The 19,769-nt window shown below is 37.5% G+C and overlaps 1 long non-coding RNA gene across 1 annotated transcript in view; it reads right to left on the bottom strand.

Moving 5' to 3' along the window:
• The window catches only part of LOC143670157 (uncharacterized), a 78,656-nt gene extending 59,435 nt beyond the window's left edge, over window positions 1–19,221 (bottom strand). Inside the window, exons 1-2 of the long non-coding RNA XR_013169284.1 lie at window positions 18,905–19,221; window positions 3,535–3,823 (exon numbers count right to left, since the gene is read on the bottom strand). This is a non-coding gene — a long non-coding RNA (uncharacterized LOC143670157). The remainder of the gene's footprint in view (window positions 1–3,534; window positions 3,824–18,904) is intronic.
• Between the last annotated feature and the right edge of the window lie 548 nt (window positions 19,222–19,769).

The following is a 19,769-nucleotide window of genomic DNA, read 5'->3' as shown; positions in this document are numbered from 1 at the left end:
AATCCTATTGGAAAACAAGCTTCAGGCTAATAGTTGAGTGATGAGCCATGCAAAAAAAAGTGAACAAAACCAAGACCTGGATACAGATGCATCCTATACCTGAAGAGATAGAAACAACTTTTCATTTTCACCATCTACTTCCACAAGGGTATGATTAATAAGAAGCAGGAAAGAGCCCTTCCACTCATGTGGTGCTGCATCTATTGAGTCTCTGCAGAACCCCACAAAGTAGGAAAGGTCTCCTTCTCGCCATTTTGCAGACGAGGACATGTAGAGAATCTTGATGAACAGCCCATGATCATTCAATGATAGAGCTTGGCAAGCTTCTGACATTTAATAGATGGATATAGACAAACAAGGTAGAAGGAGCTGTAGTTGGGGATATTGCAATAAAATACCTCAAGTGATCATATAGTGATAAAATGCCCCTTTGCATCTTTATCACACTGGCAATGCCAGCAGCTGGTGGAAACAGAGGACAGTGGATTTTCTTTATAATAATGGACTGGTGAGCACTGTCATGAATGTTTTATTGGTATTCTCTGCAGGTCTTCCTTTGTGCCCCAAGTTCCTAAGAATGATTTCTATGATAGCTTCAGGATGCCATTGTTTCTCTGAGAATACAGTAACGGAAATTAATATGTCAGTGAAACCCTGAGATATTAGTTTCTTTCAACTTCTCGGAACTGATTCCCCCAAGGAATTTCCCTCTCATTGTCACCGAAGGGACTGGTGTACTGTATGAAACATGGTTGGTGTGAAATCATGCTGTTGAGTTTCATAGGGAATTTTTAAATCAGGATCCAGGTATGCCCAAGTAGTAAGGTGTATTTCGGATGATGATACAATCATTATATCACAATAATCATAAGGTCCATTTGAGAAGCCCATTTATCAAAGTTTGATAAGTTTCCAGGTACACATCTTCTCAATAAACACTATTATTGCTAATTGAGCAGAAAACACTCAACATCACAATTCATAAAATAATGAAAATTTGAGCCCAATGTTTACTTAAAATTAAACCAGTCTTTCTACATTTTTAACTATTCACTTTTTAACTGAAGGGTCAGCTTTATCTTTTAATCAATTCTGTCTACTGACCACACTGTAAACCTAAACAAAAATACAAGCATTTTCTAGGGGCATCTTGTATCAATTCCACAGTTTTATTGTACCAGATGAACTTGAGTGACAATACTTTAGCTTGATTTATCACCAACCCATTCACATTTACAGGTGGAAACTGTGATAAAACATGTTTCCAGGTAAAATAACCTATGCGACTCCTTGATAAAGAAAGTCTCATGCTCAACTCTGTATGTATTTTGTAGAAGGTGCAATTACTGAAAAATGTGTATTAAACCAAATCTCAAAGTTATTAGATAATATGCTCATTTCATAAATGTAAATTGGGTTACATTTAGTAGAAATATTAGGCATGGTGAATATGAAGCCTAATCCTTAAGGCAACTCCCGAACTGGGGTGTTTTAGTTTCCTAGGTGCTAAAACAAATAGCATGCAATGGGCTAACTTAACAAGAAGAAGATATGGGCTCATGGATTCAGAAAGTAGAGGGCTTGCTTTCTCCAAGAGTCAGCATCCTCTAGTTTTGCTGGCTATTTTAGGGCTCCTTGATTTTCCATCACATGGAAATGCACATGGCGGCATGTTCACCTTTCTCTTCCTGTTCTGTGAACGTCCAGCTTCTGGCTGTTTTCTGTGGCTGCTCATTCTCTCTGAATTTCATTCTTCTTATAAAGGACTTCGGTAATCAGAATAAAACCCAACTCGACCCAATTGGGCCACATCTTAATTGAAATAATATTGTCAAGAGATCCTATTTAAAATAGGTTTCCACGAGCAAGACCTGGCCTTTTGTGGGTGAAATGGTTCAATCCCCTAAATGGTGCTTACAATTGTCCTTATAATTTTTTTCAATGAAAAGAGAGTTCCCCATAAAAAGAATTCCATTGCTTTACAACTAATGCATATGGAGGCTTCTCAATGTATAAAGTAAATCAACAATACTATTCACACTCTTACAAAGGAATGGGTTATAAACACCCTACAATCATCTTACGTTTGGAGAAGTGGCAAAATTGAGGCCCCTCCTCCATTTCTAAGGCCAAAGTTGATTAACATACAGCATTATTCTCTCATTGCTGAGAACTAGAATCTCTTCTTCTACAACTTTAACATATGTTTGTGCATATACATGTGTTCATGCAATTTTTGACTGAAATCATTATTTTGCTTTTATAGGGTGACATATTTGTTTAGAGAAAGGACTAGTCTGTAATTTACCATTGAGACAAAACCATAAATTTTTGTTGAAATGTGTCCTAAATTTCCAACAAATCAATTTCTACTTTGACTTCATTTCAAAGGCCACTTGTGTTGAAAGAAACAAAAAAGCGGCTCGAATCATATAACCATTGAAGTTCCATTAAAAAAAAGAGAAGTTAAGAGGATTATTTTAAGCCCTTTAAGTTGCATCTTTTTTTTTTTTAAACATGGGCAGGCACCGGGAATTGAACCCGGGTCCTCTGGCATGGCAGGCGAGCATTCTTGCCTGCTGAGCCACTGTCGCCCGCCCAAGTTGTGTTTTTTTTGAAATTTAATTATTTATATTTTCAATTTAAGTACAGACCATTTACTGAGTGAGTACACTTAGAACAAGAATTTGGGTAGATAAACTCCATGGATCATGCAAAGACAAACAAGACTGAATCTTGTATTTTCAGACGCTCACGAATGAATGGGTACTACACGCATTTCCAAATAACCCAGTCTGGAATGACTTCTTCAACTTTGTCATAATTGTGGCTTCTTTATCCCCTTTTCAATCATTCTCCTTATCTCTCTCTCCTTCCCCAATTGTACTCGTTTGCTGTGGGTGCTAAAAAAAATTGCTGCATACTTGGTGGCTTAAAACAACAACTGTTTTCTCTCGCAGTTCTGGAGGGTAGAAGTGTCCAACCAGCATGTTAGCTGGGCCAGGCCCCCTCTGAAATTGGCAGGGGATAATCTCTGCTCACCTGTTCCTAGGTTTGGGGGGTTGCCAACCATCCTCCATTTTCCTTGGCTTGTTGATGCCTCACTGCAATCTCTGCCTCATCTCCACATGACCATCTCCCCCATGTGCCTTGTATTTATGTCTCCAAATCTCTCTCTTTGTAAGAGCACCAGATGTTAACTTGAGAGTCCACCCTACTCCAGTACGACCTCACTTGAAGTTGCTTCCATTTCTGCAAGGACCATAATTCCAAATAAGGGCACATTTACAGGTATTTGGAGTTAGGATTTCAGCATATCCTATAGGGGGACCTCATTCCACCAAATACACTGACCCTCTCCAACAGAAGCATGACTACCTACAAGAAATTGCATTTCTTACTTGCCATCTGCTGCAAGTCAGCTACTTACCTCGGGAACAAATGAGGTTGTGAGTTCCCTTCTCAAACTAGACACAACCATGTCCGGATACAAACCACACAAGATAGGAAGTGTAGCTGCAGAAAAAGTCTTACCTGCCAAGTTATGACTCCTTGTTCTGTGCTAACTGCCAAAGCAGACTGCTCCATGTTCCAGGAGCATTTAGGCAGGTGTTTTTGTTCACAGCTAGTGTTGTGAACTCATTTGAGCCTTGAACTTCTGCGCATTCCTGATGGGATGACATTTTCATTCCACTGTGGACATCTCCCCAAAACTGGAGGACTGGGCTTCTGGAGGGCACAGTTAAGGCAAGGGAAAATATTCTTGAGAGGACGTCCCCAGAAAACATGAGTGCTGCAGGTAATCTTGGAGTCACCCGCCATCCTAAAAATCGTTTGAGACTTGGTGTGAGAACGATCTCTACGTACATATACAATGCATACATGTACTTGTGTAAATGCATTATACATAATGCCTTAATATACAAATGCATACACACAACATGTCTAATATTTAAAGTACTTTATGAATATGCACATTTTACACAAATGATCATACATTCTGATTGCAAAATTCCATTGCTTGCTTTTCCACTCAACAGCATATATTGTAGCAACACATGCAAAAACTGCCGCGTGCTTTTTCAGAGATACAGCATAATTAACATGAAAGAATCCAGTCTTAATAGAAATTTAGAACATTGCCAATTTTGTGCTGTCACAATTACTGCTGTGATAAATGAATGTGAGTGCTCATTTTGCACACCCTTGGGTATATGGCAAGGCCAGGTCCCTAGATGTTGGACGCTGGAAAGGAGGTAATGTGTGTTTCTTTCTAGCCTAGAGGGGTGTGGCCAGTTGCCATTTGTTCTCATCAGCAATATGTGGCTCTCTGTTGCCTTGATTTCAGTAATAACTAACTTATTTGGGTTAATTACCCAGAAATGTTATTCTAAGCAACAAAAGTAATACAGAAATGTATATACTAGTTTAACCATTAATTTTTTAAAAAAAAATAACGTACAGTGAAATACAAATAGCAATAAAAAGTTTCTTTCAATGTTATATGAGTTCCATTGTCGTTTTCTGTCTTGTTCTAGGATCTTTCATTTCTCTAAGGGACATTGTACGTGAGATCACTTTTCGTGTTGTTAAATATAAATCTATGTCATTCTCCTAGTATACTTTGAAGAATTCCATGCTATGCATGGACTATAATTAATTGTCTTAATCATTTTCACAGCAATAGACTTTGAAGCACCTTAAAATTTTAGCTATAATAAACAATAAAAATAAAATCTACGTACAATTGCAATAAAACTCTGTCCACATCCTATAATTCTGCACCACCCAATAGTAATATTATCCAAGGCACAGATGTAAGTATAAATTTTCTAGCAACCACATTATAAACAGTAAAATAAATGGGAGAAATTAATTTTAAATATATTTTATCCAACTTAATACATATTAGCATTTAAAATCTAAATAACATAAAGCATTATTAATGAGATATTTTTTATTCTTCCTTATTAAGTCTCAGGAAGGAGTGTGGACCTGTGCATCACTCTTTGAACACGCATATTTCAAGGGCCCAAATCCATGTGTGGTGTCAGGTGCTACTATCTTGACAGCGTGCTCTATGCACAGAGCTGTGGGCATACTTTTTTTTTCTTCTTCTTTTTTTTTTACAGAAATGAGGACTGTGATTGTATGAATATTTCCTCCTTTGTACATAAGCAAATATCTTGTTTTCCTCTCATATGACGTAAGTTGTATTGTTCACGTAATAGAATTTAAGACTTAGGCGATGAAGTTTAATAGAGAATGTTACCTAAGGACTTGGACACTATTCTGGGGAGATGCAGTGTGTTTCTGGTTGTACACAGAAGAGTTGAGTATTGTTGGGTGAAACATATGCCTATTATTGTGTTCTATTTAGAAATTAAGCATGCCTCAAGGTGATGTGTACAGCTGCCAAGTGGACAAGGGGTGGACTGCAATGGTTAGTTTCTGGTGTTAATTGGCCAAGTGATGATGCCCATTTGTGTGGTCAGGCAAGCACTAGATGCCATGTTTGCAAGGATATTTTGTGGCTGGTTGACAAACCAGAAGGCTGGTGTATGAAGTCATCATTCAGTTGATTGCATCTGTGGCTGGGTGCATCTGCAATCAGCTAAGTCATATCTCCCACAGTGAGATAATCCAATCAGTTGACAGCTTTTATGTGGGTATATCTTTGCATACATATTGTGTAAACTCTTTGGGCATAAATGTGGGAGTATTACTAGCTCAGAGGACTGATACTTAGAGATGGAAACCCAGAACCACATAGCATGCACACTTTTAACTCTGATGCAACCCAGTCAACACTGATTTCCATGTATATGCTTTGCATTCTCTAGACTAAGGCTTCCCAATATTTCCAATTAATTAAAGTGCTCAATCTGTCTATGGTAGACTGTTTTCAAGGTATAGCTTTAGAAAACGAATGCTGCTGAATTTGATACATAAATATTCCAAGAAGTGAGTTAATCCCACATTTCATCAGAGATATGGCATACTCATGATAGCCAAAAGTTATTATAGAGGTTTCTTTAGCTGGGCTTTATTCATTAAGAAACTGGTCATTGAAATGATATTAAAAATGAAATAAGAAAGAGCATCCAGGAACCACAAAAGCAGAGAAGTCCCAAGACTCTCCCTTGTATTTGCCACATTCTCCTGAGGTCCCCAATAACCTTCCTTGGATTTATAATTAATGTTAAATAAGCTTTTGAAGTCCCAGAATGTTCCATATCATTTTAATCCATGTAGAAGAAATCAGGGCAGGTGACTGAAAGTTACTTTACCCTACCTGAGTGGAGAAAGTGCAATTAAACCATTGAAACTCATGTGAGCAGAACTAATTAATTCACTGGAAAGGGCATCAGAAATGAGGAGGAATCCTATAAAAGCACACGTTATTTTGCATCTGCAAATAATGACTTGATTTAACTAAAGAATATGTTGAGGGTGATATTAGCACATTCCAATTTTAGGGCTCTACTTTTCCTGACAATAGGCATGATTATATGCGAATCATATACTTTCCTTGAGAGAGCTATTTTGGTTAAATAAGATGCTAAAGGATTTTTTTTTAATCTGTAACTAACAGAAATCATTTCAGTCAGTTTCAATACTTAGAAGAAATGAAGGATGAAACCTGGCCAGATTCATGAAATGTTGCTGTATCTTGCTGCAAGGCACCTTTTTTTTCCTTCCATTTAATTTGTCAATGGATGTTCAAGTGATTACAGGAGTACACTTAACAAAACTATGTTATATGAAGACGATCAGTTATGGACATCGTCAGCAATTACTGATAATAAAGATTGGAATGAAGTTAATTCAGGGGGAAGGAGAATATTATTGGTTTCCTGGTTGAAAGAACAAGAAAAGCAAAGAGGGATTGCAAGGCTGGTTTGGGGACATCTCACTGTGAGAAAACAGGACTCTCTTAAGAAGGTGGCAAATGCATTGTGAATGCCAAATGTGAAAAGACTAACTTTCCACCAGGAATATATATGCATGTATGTTCCACAAGGAATATATATTCATATATATATATATATATATATATATATATATATATATATATATATATAGCCTCCCAAAGATGAAGAGGTAAATGCCAAGGAATTTTAAATATATGTATTAGAAAAAGGGAATGAAAATTACAAATGCATATGCTTCAAGCATAATTAGAGTATACATAGGTTCATGTAACAAGTATTGCACATTTGGGTAGCTTTTTAAGAGAAGCAGTGAAAATAAAACACTAGACTTTTAGGCTTTTTCAAAGACGGCTCTAGCATATTCTGGTGGTTAAGAAAAACACACATATTGAAAGATGGATTGATATATTTTTTTCCCAGAGATGAAAAGTGAAATTTCAGCTCAATCAAATAAGTCTTGAGCAAGCTAAGAAAACAGCACATGCATATAATTCATTGGTAGTATCGATGTCAAATAGCCAAGTAATTCAGATTTCATGGGGCAAAAAGGAACTGGGCTGATGACTTCACATGCTGTCTTACAAATTGCTTGAAAAATAGTTAATATAGGAGTCAGGGAGAATAGTTAAAACTATGTTAAGATAACAGAAACCAATAAAGAAAGCTCAGTTAATTCTCAAGAGCCAACAGCTATACTCATAAAAACACACCTCTTACTTTCATAAACAGACTCCCTAAATGAACCCACTAGGAAATTCTGTAATAAGCTACATTTAGTTACCATCTGCTCATGGAACTAATGTGATAAGTAAATTCTTTAAAATTCAATATCCCATTAATATACCATGTCCTCTAGTCCAAATTGCCCAAATAACACATTTTGCTGCTTTGCATCTCAATACTAATGTGTTTTTAAATTTTTTATACAGCACAATTCCTGTATTAATTTCAAATGTCTATTTGCCTATTTCTGAGATGTCCCACTCAGAAGGAACATAAAACTTGGACAACATGAGAAATGAGGACTGTTTTTAATCTCTTTACACTTTTAGATTACGAGCTGACATCTTAAATTACCAATATTAAGTGTGAATGACGTATTTTAGCTCATTTGTCTGGCAGGCTGGAGGAAAATGAATTATTTAAAATAGACTGTGGGTCCCTTTTGCACTTCCAGGGTTACTCCTTTTTTTTCCTTTACAAAGAGTGTGTATAAAACATTTCCAGCTGGGCAGTGTCAGCTTGTGTTCTGTGATAAATTGCGTCTGTGCTTCCATCTCAGGGTGTTAAATGATGGGGCAGAAATTACACAAATTCAACTTGCTTTGTGTCCTACATTATCATGGAGCGAACGCAGAAAAGCAGGTTGTTTTCTACACACAGGGCATGATTTCCCTACACATATCTTTTTTCAAGGTTTCTGCCTAAATTTACAATAGCAAAAGAATGTAAATATTTAGCATGTGACCAGAAAGACAAACTATCAATGTGCTAAAAATTGCAGTCATTTTTACATTTCCTAGAGCAATGTACTCTACACTTAACCTCTGCTCGCCCTTCTCAAATTGTATAAATGGGTTATACTCCAGGCTTGGGGTTTTCAACCGTATACTGAAATCACAGGAGATGACAAAGCATCAACCAATGAATGATAAAATCAACAAACAGTAAATGCATATTTTAAATCATTTCTAAAAGAAAGCATTGTGCTAAAAAGAAAGAGCTAACATTTCATTAGAGCCTTACTTTATAACCAACCATCTAATCAGGGTTTTGCAGATATTAATCCGTTTAATTATAATATTCTGTGAGAAGACACTACTGCCCCCATTTTATAGAAAGGTAGACCGAGTTCCTCAGTACCAAAGCCAGGACTTGATTCGGACTCTCTGATCTTTGGGTCTTTCGGTTTAAGCAACATACCATGCTTCCAAGAAGAATTATGAAATAAAGTAAGGGCATCATGCTGAATGAAAAAAGTCAATTTCAACAGTACTATTGAGTGGTTCTCTATATATAACATTCTTGCAATGACAAAATGGTAGAGATTGTTTTAGTTTCTAGGCTGCTAACACAACTCCTATGCAACGAGTGTGATTTTACAACTGGAATTTATTTTAGTCTTTTCTAAAATTACTGATTGATTGATATATATTATATATTCACATGCCATGTCATCATCCAGAGTATACCACCAGTGGTTCACAATATCATCACATCACTGTGCGTTTATCATCAAAATAGATTTTTTTTTCTTTTTTGTGAAAAATAACATCGATACAAAAAAACAATACATTTTAAAACACAGCAGAACAATTAGTTGTAGAACAGATTTCAGAGTTTGGTACGGGTTACAGTTCCACAATGTCAGGTCTTTACTTCTAGCTGCTGTAACATACTGGAGACTTAAAGAAATATCAATTTAATGATTCAACAATTATGTTTGTTTGTTAAACCCTACCTTCTCAGTATAACTCCACCATCACCTTTGATCTCTCTATCTCTCTCTTTAGGGGTGTTTGGGCGATGCCCATTCTAACTTTTTCATGTTGGAAGGGGCTGATTATAATATGGGGTGGGGGGATGGAACTGTCTGATGTTCTAGAGAGGCTGACCGCTCTGCATTTCAGGACTTATCTACGACCATCTAGAGGTCATACATTTCTGAGAAGTTACCCTAGTGCACAAAACCTTTGTAGAATCTTATATAATGCCCTAGGTGTTCTTTGGGATTGACTGGAATAGTTTTGGTTAGCAATGGAATTTATTGGATCATGGACTCAGAGGCTAGAGGGCCCACTTTCTCCCAGGGTTGGTATGTTTCAGCTGACCCGCAGTCTTTGGGGTTCCTTGGCTTTTCCATCATATGGCAGTACACATGGCAATATCTTCTTGGCTTCCAGGTTCCATTGACTTCTAGCTGCTGGCTACTTCCTAAGGCTCCTCTCTACATCTGACTTTCACTCTGCTTATAAAGGACTCCAGAAATGCCAATTAAAGCCCAGCCTCATTCAGCTGGGCCATACTTTAACTGAAGTAGCATCTTGAAGGAATCTTCAAGACTTGTCCAAACTGGGGGTCCCAGTTCGATCCACCATAGAGACTGAGAACACGTAACAGGTTGCCAGAGGCAGAGGTTTGGCTTAGACTATACATAAAAACATAGCTCAAGAGACTTTTCTTGTAGTGCTGGAAGGGTTTGCAGCTTGATACACAAATCTATACTGTGAGTAAATAGTATAGCAGTGCACACAGGCATATGCACACAACACTGGTGTGCACATGTAAAACTGTTGAAATCAAAGAAGCTCTGTGCATTGGAGGATCATACCAAAGTCAACTTCCTGCTTGTCCTAGAGAAATGAGACAACACTACTTGACAACCAACCACCCAAAAACCCTGCACTGTTCTTTCCTAACAACTTCCTGTGAATCTATAACTATTTTCTATAATTATTTCCAAACAAAAAGTTTTCTTCTAAAGTCTATGAAATGTGCCTAATGTTTGTCATAGTAAGCCCATTAAAGTTTTTCACCCAGGGCAATAAAAAAGGGAGGTGACAATTAGCCTTATAATTCATAGATGAGAAGAATTTAGTCTATTTTATGATCCTAGTAATAAATTGCAGTTAGGAATTAAATAAAAAAACAGTAAAATTATTCTGTCACTCAGGTGCATATAGTCAGTCAAAATGAGAAGGAAAGACTTAAGAACATCTTCATTTATTCGGGTTCAAAAATGTAAATTGTCTGTTATTGTTAAAATGTACCTCTAATTCAGAAAAATAGAACTCTATGGGGCGTTTCCTATTGCTTCTATAAGAAACTTGGCCATAAACCCAATGACTTAAAGCAGCACAAAAACATTGTCTTACACTACTTAGGATAGAATTGCAAATGAGTCCATGGATCTGTATTCCTTCTAGAAGATTCATGGGAGTATCTGTTTCTTCGCATTTTCCAGGTTCTATAGCCTCCTGACTTTCCTGGCTCACAGCCTCTTGATGCATCTTCAAAATTCCAGGTTTATAGACATTCTTAGTGGGCTGATTTTCATCCTATCAAAGAAAGATTTGATAAACCACCACTGAAGAAGCCAACCTGACATGGCTTTGAGTGATAAGAATTATGGATAGCCATGATAGAGAAGAATGCTTGCACACACTAGAGGATACTGTCTAGTAATGGTGATAAAATGGAGTGAGTGCAGGGTGGGCTATGGTGGCTCAGCAGGGAGAGTTCTCACCTGCCAAGCTGGAGACCTGGGGTTGATTCCTGGTGCCTGCCCATGTAAATAAATAAATAAATAGATAGAAAGAAAGATAGAAAGAGAGAAAGAAAGATAGAAAGAAAGACAGAAAGAAAGGGCGCAGCTCCTCTTACTTTGTATTGATCTCCAGCCTTCTAAATCTGCTCACTTCCGTATTTCAATTTTGACATACTGTCATTATTTAGAAAATCATATTGGGTATTTCCATTTAGAGATGAAGAAAGTAAACTCGGGGAATTTGAAGTATTAGAGCTGCTAATACAGGTGCAATGTAGTCCCAATTCTGTGGGTCAGGACTTCTCTCCTTGAAGAGGGGAGGGTGGAGCTGGTAGAGCAGGAAGGCAGGTGTGTACCAACTAAACTCAGCTAAGTGACAAGGCTGAGGATCACAAAAGAGGGATTAGTCCATGGATTCCTGAAGCCTACCCTGACCACAATGGTCTGAAGCTGTAGGTACCCCAGAAAAGATGATTTTCCTGAATTGCATCTGTTCTGTGGGTATAAACCTAAGGTGAGACCTTTGGATTAGTTTATTTCAATTGAGATGGGATCTACCTCCTCAAGGAGGGTCTTCATCTTCTTACTAGAGTCCTTTATATGAGGATAAAAGTCAGAGAAGAGACAGAAAAAGGCCCCAGAGAAGCTAAGGGAGAGGACACACAAAAAACAGAGTGGAAGTCACTGAAGCCAGAAGCTGGAATGGAGAGACCAGGAGACATGGCCATGTACCATCCCATGTGACAAAGGAGCTGAGGATTGCCAGTCTCTGGGGAGAAGGTATCGTCCGGTTGATGTCTTAATTTGAGCATGTTCACAGCCTTAGAACTAAGCGTTTAAACTAATGAATCCCCATGGTTGAAAGTCAATCCATTTCTGGTATATTGCATTTCATCAACTTTAGCAAACCAAACCACCAACACAAGCAGATCTTGGCCAAACCTAAAGTGTTTCCTAATGTTCTTTCTATACACAGGCAGAACAAACAGTTCTGTATAGATCTAAGAGAGAATTCATGGCCAAATCTGAACACCCAAACAGAGGAGAACAGACGGAAGTAAGATACTATCTTGTAAGCCTCAGGTGTCTGATTCAGAAAATATTGCAAGTAAACATGGGACCTTTTCCCAAAGCAACCTCAAGCTGATTTTAAAGCAATTTTCCAGGTAAGATTGTATGAAAGTTAGTTAAAAGATGTTTAGCTATCCCAGGTGTCAAACATTAGAAGATCAGTGACACCAGTCTTTTGGGAAAAGACTTCTCCCCTGTCATAGTTTTCCTAAGCCTTCGGCTTTGCATTGATTTCTACTTTAGGATAAAGGTTACCAGTGCTTCTCAAATTTAATGTGCTCATAGATAACTGGGCACATGGTTGAAATTTAGATTCTGACTCTGTAGGTTTGGGGTGGGTACATTTTTAACATGCTCCCGAGTGATACGAAAATCAGTGCCATGTTGGAGAAGTAAGTGACTCCACAATCTGGAAACACCATCTAATTCTGTGAAGCTGGGTTTCTCCATAATATTGCATGGAAGGGCACTCTCTACTGGAATCTTGTATTCAAATGTTCTTACTCCATAGTTTCCAACTTTGAAATGCAAGATCTTCAAAAGGTTGTCAGGTGGAATATATATAACCAATATACTACACGACAAGAAAAGGGGGAGAAGAAAAATGCTTATGAATAAACATAAGTATATATATATGTATAACAAATGCATATACAGACATATAGTTGATCTTCATACTATTCATGATTTCATATTTGTAAATTGGTCTATTCCTTACATTTTATTTGTAACCCCAAAATCATTATTCATAGAGCTTCCATGATATTCATGGGTATGCTGGACCATCAAAAAATTTCAGTGCCCTGACATGAACTTTCTCCTAGGGCCAGGAGGATGTTACAACTTCTTGTTCCAGCTCTCCTGCCATTTTGGTAGTAAATTTAGTACTATGTCTCTTTGTTTGTTTGCTTTGTTTTTTGCTTTTTCCTGGTAACTTTGCTGTTTCAAGTGGCCCCCTAGCATGGGGCTGAAGTACTGACTGTTGCTGCCTAGTGCAAGAGGCTGTGATGTGCCTCCAGGAGAAAATATTTGCATCCTATTAACTTTGTTTAGACCTGTGTTGCAGAGCCATTGGCTGAGAGGTCAGTATTAAAAGAAGCAACAATACATACTAAAGAAGGACCATTTAAAATAGAAATACAAGTAAAGCAAGGTTATGTATTAACGGTTGATGAACATTTTGTGGTGAGACTCTCCGGAACCTCAGCCTGCATTTCCCCTAAAGCAAACATTCTGGGCTTGTAGCAAATTTATAAAGCAGGGCCGGCCGCGGTGGCTCAGCGGGCAAAGTGCTTGCCTGCTATGCCGGAGGACCTCGGTTCGATTCCCGGCCCCAGCCCATGTAACAAAAAACGGAAAAACAAAATACAATAAAACAAGAAAATGTTTAAAGATGTTTCCCTTTCTTCCTTCTATCCTTCCTTCCTTCTCTCTGTCTTTCCTTTAAAAAAAAAAAAAAAAAAAAAAAAATTTATAAAGCATTACAGGAAATATTAAAAATTGATTATATTTTCATACATACACACTTACACACATACATAAGAGCCAATGTGTCATAGCCCCTAATTTATACTTTAAAGAAAAAATACTAATTTCTCAGAGAGGTAGAAGTAGGAAACAGAATTGATTTCAATGAAAGCAGAGGTTTTGTTAAAGTGAGAACCTCTGTTGGTTGCATCAAGTATTGGCACCCTACATTTGAGTTAGCAGTCCTTCAACCTCCAAACACACTGGCCCACCGTACTCCTGAAAAAGAAGTTGAAGGAAATGAGTGCCCTCTCTGGACTGGCTCTGTTTGCCGGCTTGATGGATTTCAGGACTCATCCATTCCCAGATTGGCAAGAGAGAGTCAGGGTCTGTAAAGAGAGGGTGGGAAGTCCCCTTTGCCCCTGTGGACAGACTCTTGCAACCATGAAGGTCTTGGAATTGGAATTCTAAAAGTTGGTGGCAATGCTTTCTCTGAAAAGATTCTTCAGAGCACATGAGCTAGACCTAGCTCCTAAACCACTAGAGATTTCCAGTGTTGCATGGACATTGATTCTCAGTCATGCTTCATGCCACCCCTGCTAATAATCATGACATCAAAGGGGATTCCTAATTGTACACTTCCCATCATCTTATTTTATAACCTCTGAGCATCTTTTTCCTCTTTTTGAGCTTTCTCCATTTTCCATCAATGTATCATTTCCATAGTAGCTAATACTTTAAATACTTTGTAGGTTTCCATTTTTTTGCTGCATTGTTTGCTAACTATTTACATAAAATTCAAATACTTTGGGAGACATAAGTTACAAACATTCTTCTAACTCTTCCTATACAATTAAACTGCTGAGATTAACATTGATTAGTTGGTATTATTATATATCAGCTGCATCTGTGTTGTCATTTCAACAAAATTGTTTAGGATATACAAAATGTTGTCAAAATCCACCAGCCACCAATTGGAAAGCATCTCCTACTATATGTAAAACATAGAGTTATTTTCATCACTCCATGATAGGCATTACAAACCAGTTCACTGGGGCCTTCATTCCCACTTTTGATGAAGTTGAATGACACACTCTAGAGAAACAATCAATTCTGTTGCTTATAAATGTTCACACTGAAAACCTTGAAGCCTATCTTAGACACTCATTGAGAACTTAGTGTGGTGGATTGGAGCTGTATGTACCCAAGGGGAAAAAAAAAGCATTTTCATAAACCTAACCCAATCCTGTAGATGGGAATCCATTGTAAGCAGGATCTTTCAGTGAGGATGGATATCACTGGAGTCCTTCAGGAGAGAATGAAATTCAGACACACACACACACACAGAAAAAGTCACAGCAAAAAGCCAGAGGTTGAATATCAACATTACTAAAGAAGAGAAGGGAGAGACAAGATGATGTTATGTGATAGAAAAACCAAGGATTGCCAAAGCCAGCCTCAGAAATGTGGGGGAGAAATCATCACCCTGATGATGCCTTGATTTGGAATTTCTTTTGCCCTCAAAATTGTGAGCCAATTGATTCCCATTCTTTACCCTGTGCATTTCATGGTATTTGCTTGGGTAGTCAAGGCAGCTAACATACTTAACATTATTACTTCCTGTGCTGCCCAAGATTGTGATTTTTCTCTACTTGTTTCACATGACATATTCAAATGTTAACACTAATGGTTTATTTGTTACTTGCAGATATATAAGTAATCCCCAAGGTATATTCAACAAGGAGTTGAGTCTAATACTTTTTGATGTTCAAAACACCTTGCCAGATATCAAAGTTGCACAATATTTTGGGGGTGGGATAGTAAAATAAAGATGACCAAACATACATGTTTTAGAATGTATAAATTCCTAACATTTCTCAGAACAGAGTCAATGTTATATCCTTTTAGCTAAATCTTGAAAATATTTGCAGAAGCAGATACCACTTCTGACCAAAAGTCACAGCTCTCACTGTGGTTTGACCCCCACTCCCCACTCCATATTTTCCTTCCATAAGATTCTGCAAGTGTCCATGGTTTCCATGTTTGGGCACATGTTCCCCTCCAAAGCAACAAAGGGTAACTCTTAGCTTGGATCCCTCTAATTGCTCCCCAATTCCATTAATATCAAGGTCTGTTTTAGCTTCGGTTCTCTAGAGAAAGAGAATCAGCAGAAGATATCTGCAAATATAAAATTTATAAAAGTGTCTCACATAACCATGGGGATGTAGAGTCCAAGTTCTGTAGGGCAGGCTGTGAGCTGACAGCTCCAATGGAAGTCCTCAATGAACTCTCAGGAGGGGCTGGCTGTCTGAAGCAGGAAGAATGATTGTCTCTTCTGAATCCTTCTTAAAAGCCTTCCAGTGATTAGATTAAGCAACCGTCATTGCAGAAGACACTCCCTTTAGCTGATTATAAGTGCAATCAGCTGTGGATGCAGCCAACGTGATCATGATTTAAGTCCATGATATGTCCTCATAGCAACAGAAAGGCCGGGGTTGGCCTGACCAGACAATTGGGCACCACCAACTGGTTCACACATGAACTTGACCATGACAAGGTCCTAAGTCATATGGGACCCCCTTGCATCCAGTCTTCTCTTAAATTACTCTTGCCCTCACTTCATTCAAGGCTCAAGGAGACATTTATTCGTGGAATCCAAATGGCTCCCTCTGGCCTTGGCTCTTCCCCCAGTGGGAAAAGTTCTTCCCAAGCTGGATGGGCTGTTCACTCCTCCACCTCTCCTAATTCTTTGTTTACATATTACCCCTTTAATAAAGATTTCCTTTCCTACCCCACCAATCCCTATCCAGCTCCCTTTCTCTGCATTGGGTGTTTCAATAGAAATTTGCATCTTCTAACTTACTATTCAATTTATTGGTTATATTGCTTATAGAAGCAATGTTTCCCACTCAATTATAATACCTGAAGGACAAGGATCTGTATTGTTTTCATCATGAAAGGATCCTCAGTGCTGTGGCTGGGGTATTAGTCTCTCAATAAAAAAGATATTGAATACATAAATAAATGAGTCTACAAGTGAATGTACATGTGTATAAATACTTCAATTTCTCAGAGAACCATTGATCTCAATATCAAATATATCGGGTGGTGACTGGGAAGTTTTTCACACACCTTGATTACTAAATTATGTAGTGGCATTGATTTCAGCATTCTGTGCCATTCCCTGTCCCTATAGAAGGGTTTGGAATCAAGTATATGTGCAAAGCCTCTCTAGGTGGTCAAGTTGTTGAGTGAAAGAATATAATTCACGAAGACAGAAAATTGGAGTAAAGGGAGAAACTCACCAGAGGTAAGCCAAGACATTAGACCAAACATTCAAACATACTTCCAATGAGTGTTCACTTAAAAAATGGAGGAGGAAAAAAGACCACAAAAGGTATTTCTCACAAGTTAAATGATGATGGAAGAAAAAGTTGTATATGGTGGGAAGGATGCAAAAAAATTCATGAAACCTCATTCATTCTTAAATAATGGTTGAGCAGCCACCATGCAGTTCTTTGCCAGAGGCATGAGAACATATGTCCTTCTCCGAGACTTCCTTGGCATGGGACCACAACACTCCTGGAGCTCAGTGGCCCTTCTACACCCTTGTCCAAGTTTCTGCATTCTTCACTTTGGTTAAAATTCATGGGATGCCTTCTCTCTGCCCAGCACCAAACCAGCCAACAGGATGAGACGATAAACAAGACCCAGCTTAGAATTTACCCACCAAGGACATCTGATCTCCAAAACATTCAAGGACCTGAAGGAAGACAGAGATCTCCACAGCCAGTGTGTCTTACCTCTTGGTGTCTGGAGATACTTTAAGGCTTATGAGCCCAGGTAGAACTGAGCCCAATTCCCAATACTTGTGTTAAAGTATAGAGAAGTAATCGAAAAGGAGATGGGAGGTGGTCTGCAGGAAAGTGATGATGTGAACCCAGGGTGACAGTGAGATGTAAGAAAGACCTGGACATCTCTTAACATTTGTTTTATATATAAATGTATATTTTAAATATATAAATATATATATTTTAGGGTTTTTTATGTGGTTTAGGTCTATTCCCAGGTTAGTGACTAGCGGAAAGCCTGTTTGTGAATGATATTATGCATAAAGAAATTAATATTGCATAGTACCTCACTGACAATGATTTCACACTTCTGCTTTGCTAAATGGAAAACAAGCATAATTTCCAATTCAATTTCTAGCACTTATATGTCCACTAAAGGAAAAGAGAGTTTAGTTTACAAAGAAAGAGCAGTACTTGTAAACCATCTGAGTAGTTGTTAAACTGTAGAAAGGTCTAAGAATTAACAGGAACGATTAAGAGGTTCATATTAGTAGGTTGCATAAAAGTACTTAGACAAATGAGAAAGGAAACAAAGCTTTAAAATAGCAAATATGTAGAGGAAGAATATTTCTTTACAACATATAGTAGACAAAAGTGACACTTGACATAAGGAAACTTTGAAAATACTAGTATTTCACTTGATGATGGAGATTTATTATTAGAATTAATAAATAAATAAGTTCATAATTGTCCTCTTCTGATTTTGTGCCTACATATGCATATATATTATTCATTAATAACAATGCTGGAAACAAAAATCATATGACATAATATTGTAGAAAATGTTATAATAAAAGGTGTTCACTCTTTCCTACAATTTCTTTTTGAAAATGCAGATTCTGGACCAATCTTTGGTTTAATCCTGGGTTGTACAAACTAAGGATAAAATAAGTTTTGGAGGTATTGGACCTAATTTAACCAGGGATTGGGTAAAACCGAATTTCTATTATTATTTTTTTGTGTGTGTGAGAAGAAAAGTATAATAACATAAAGGGATTTACATAGTTGTTTAGAAAGGATTTTGATGTATTTAGGTATAAATAGTCATTTTGTCTGTAATTAAGAACCCTTAGCAGACTGATATGGTTGAAGCAAATACTACAAAACATTAAGATTTCTTAAATCTTGATAAAGAGTACTTAGTATTCATTTTACTACTCTCTATTTCTGACAATGTAAATACTGTCATGATTAAAAAAAGCAAGCAATACGATATTGCAATGGTTGCAAATGACGTACTCTATTAATTAACATGTATTTAATACAATGCAAAATTTGAAATATGTTACTAGTTTAATTCAAATGAATCTTACCTTGTTTCAAATTTGTGCAATAGTTGAGGGACCTGCTATAAATCAGAATGTTTGGTCGTTTGCTGAACTGTCCACTGATTTAAATTTGTGGGAAGGAAGGGGATGGCGTAAGGGCATTCACATTTGCTGGGTCTGCGCAGAGCCTCAGATGTGAATCCAGAATTGCATTTTTTGCAGGATTAGTGCAAGGAAGAACTTGCATCTGGGCGCATCACAAGAGTGAAGTGGAGTCTTCTTTGGGACATCACACCATGAAACACATCTGGATCTCCTTTGCTCTGGTCAAATGATTGCCAATTCCCAAAACATCAATCAGATGAACCCTGAAAAAGGATGTGTTTAAAACCATTAAGAACCACTATTTGGAGTTGCAGAGACCCCTAAATCTGTAACATCATCTCCAATGTAATATATCTCTAATGTCATATATATATATATATACTAATATATCTCCTGTTTTATCTGTCTATAATACACTCTGTAATATTAACACAATGAGCCACACCACTGCTTACTGCTATAGGAGGAAACAGACATGTCCCATAAGGCATTGTGTGATAGCTCTAAACCAAGCTGCAATTTTGGCAAATCCAAAGATTAGAAACCAGCCTTCCAATTATTATTAAGCCACAGGCTCTTTTCTGTTTTTTTTTACCCCAGTAAATTTGACATTAAACTTTTCTGAACATTTCAAAGTATATAAAGATAAGCTTAATAAAACAAATTGTTATGACATATAGACTCTTCCTTTGCTGATACCCATGAGAACAAAACCTAATTATATTTTATTTATTCCAAGAATAAAGCCAAAATCATAATTTGCCTATTTGTATAGTGGTTTAAGTCGGGGAATAAAAGGACTGTC

Source organism: Tamandua tetradactyla, chromosome X (genome assembly GCF_023851605.1).
Source record: "Tamandua tetradactyla isolate mTamTet1 chromosome X, mTamTet1.pri, whole genome shotgun sequence".
Lineage (NCBI taxonomy): Eukaryota > Metazoa > Chordata > Mammalia > Pilosa > Myrmecophagidae > Tamandua > Tamandua tetradactyla.
This window is presented reverse-complemented; position numbering and strand designations above follow the sequence as displayed.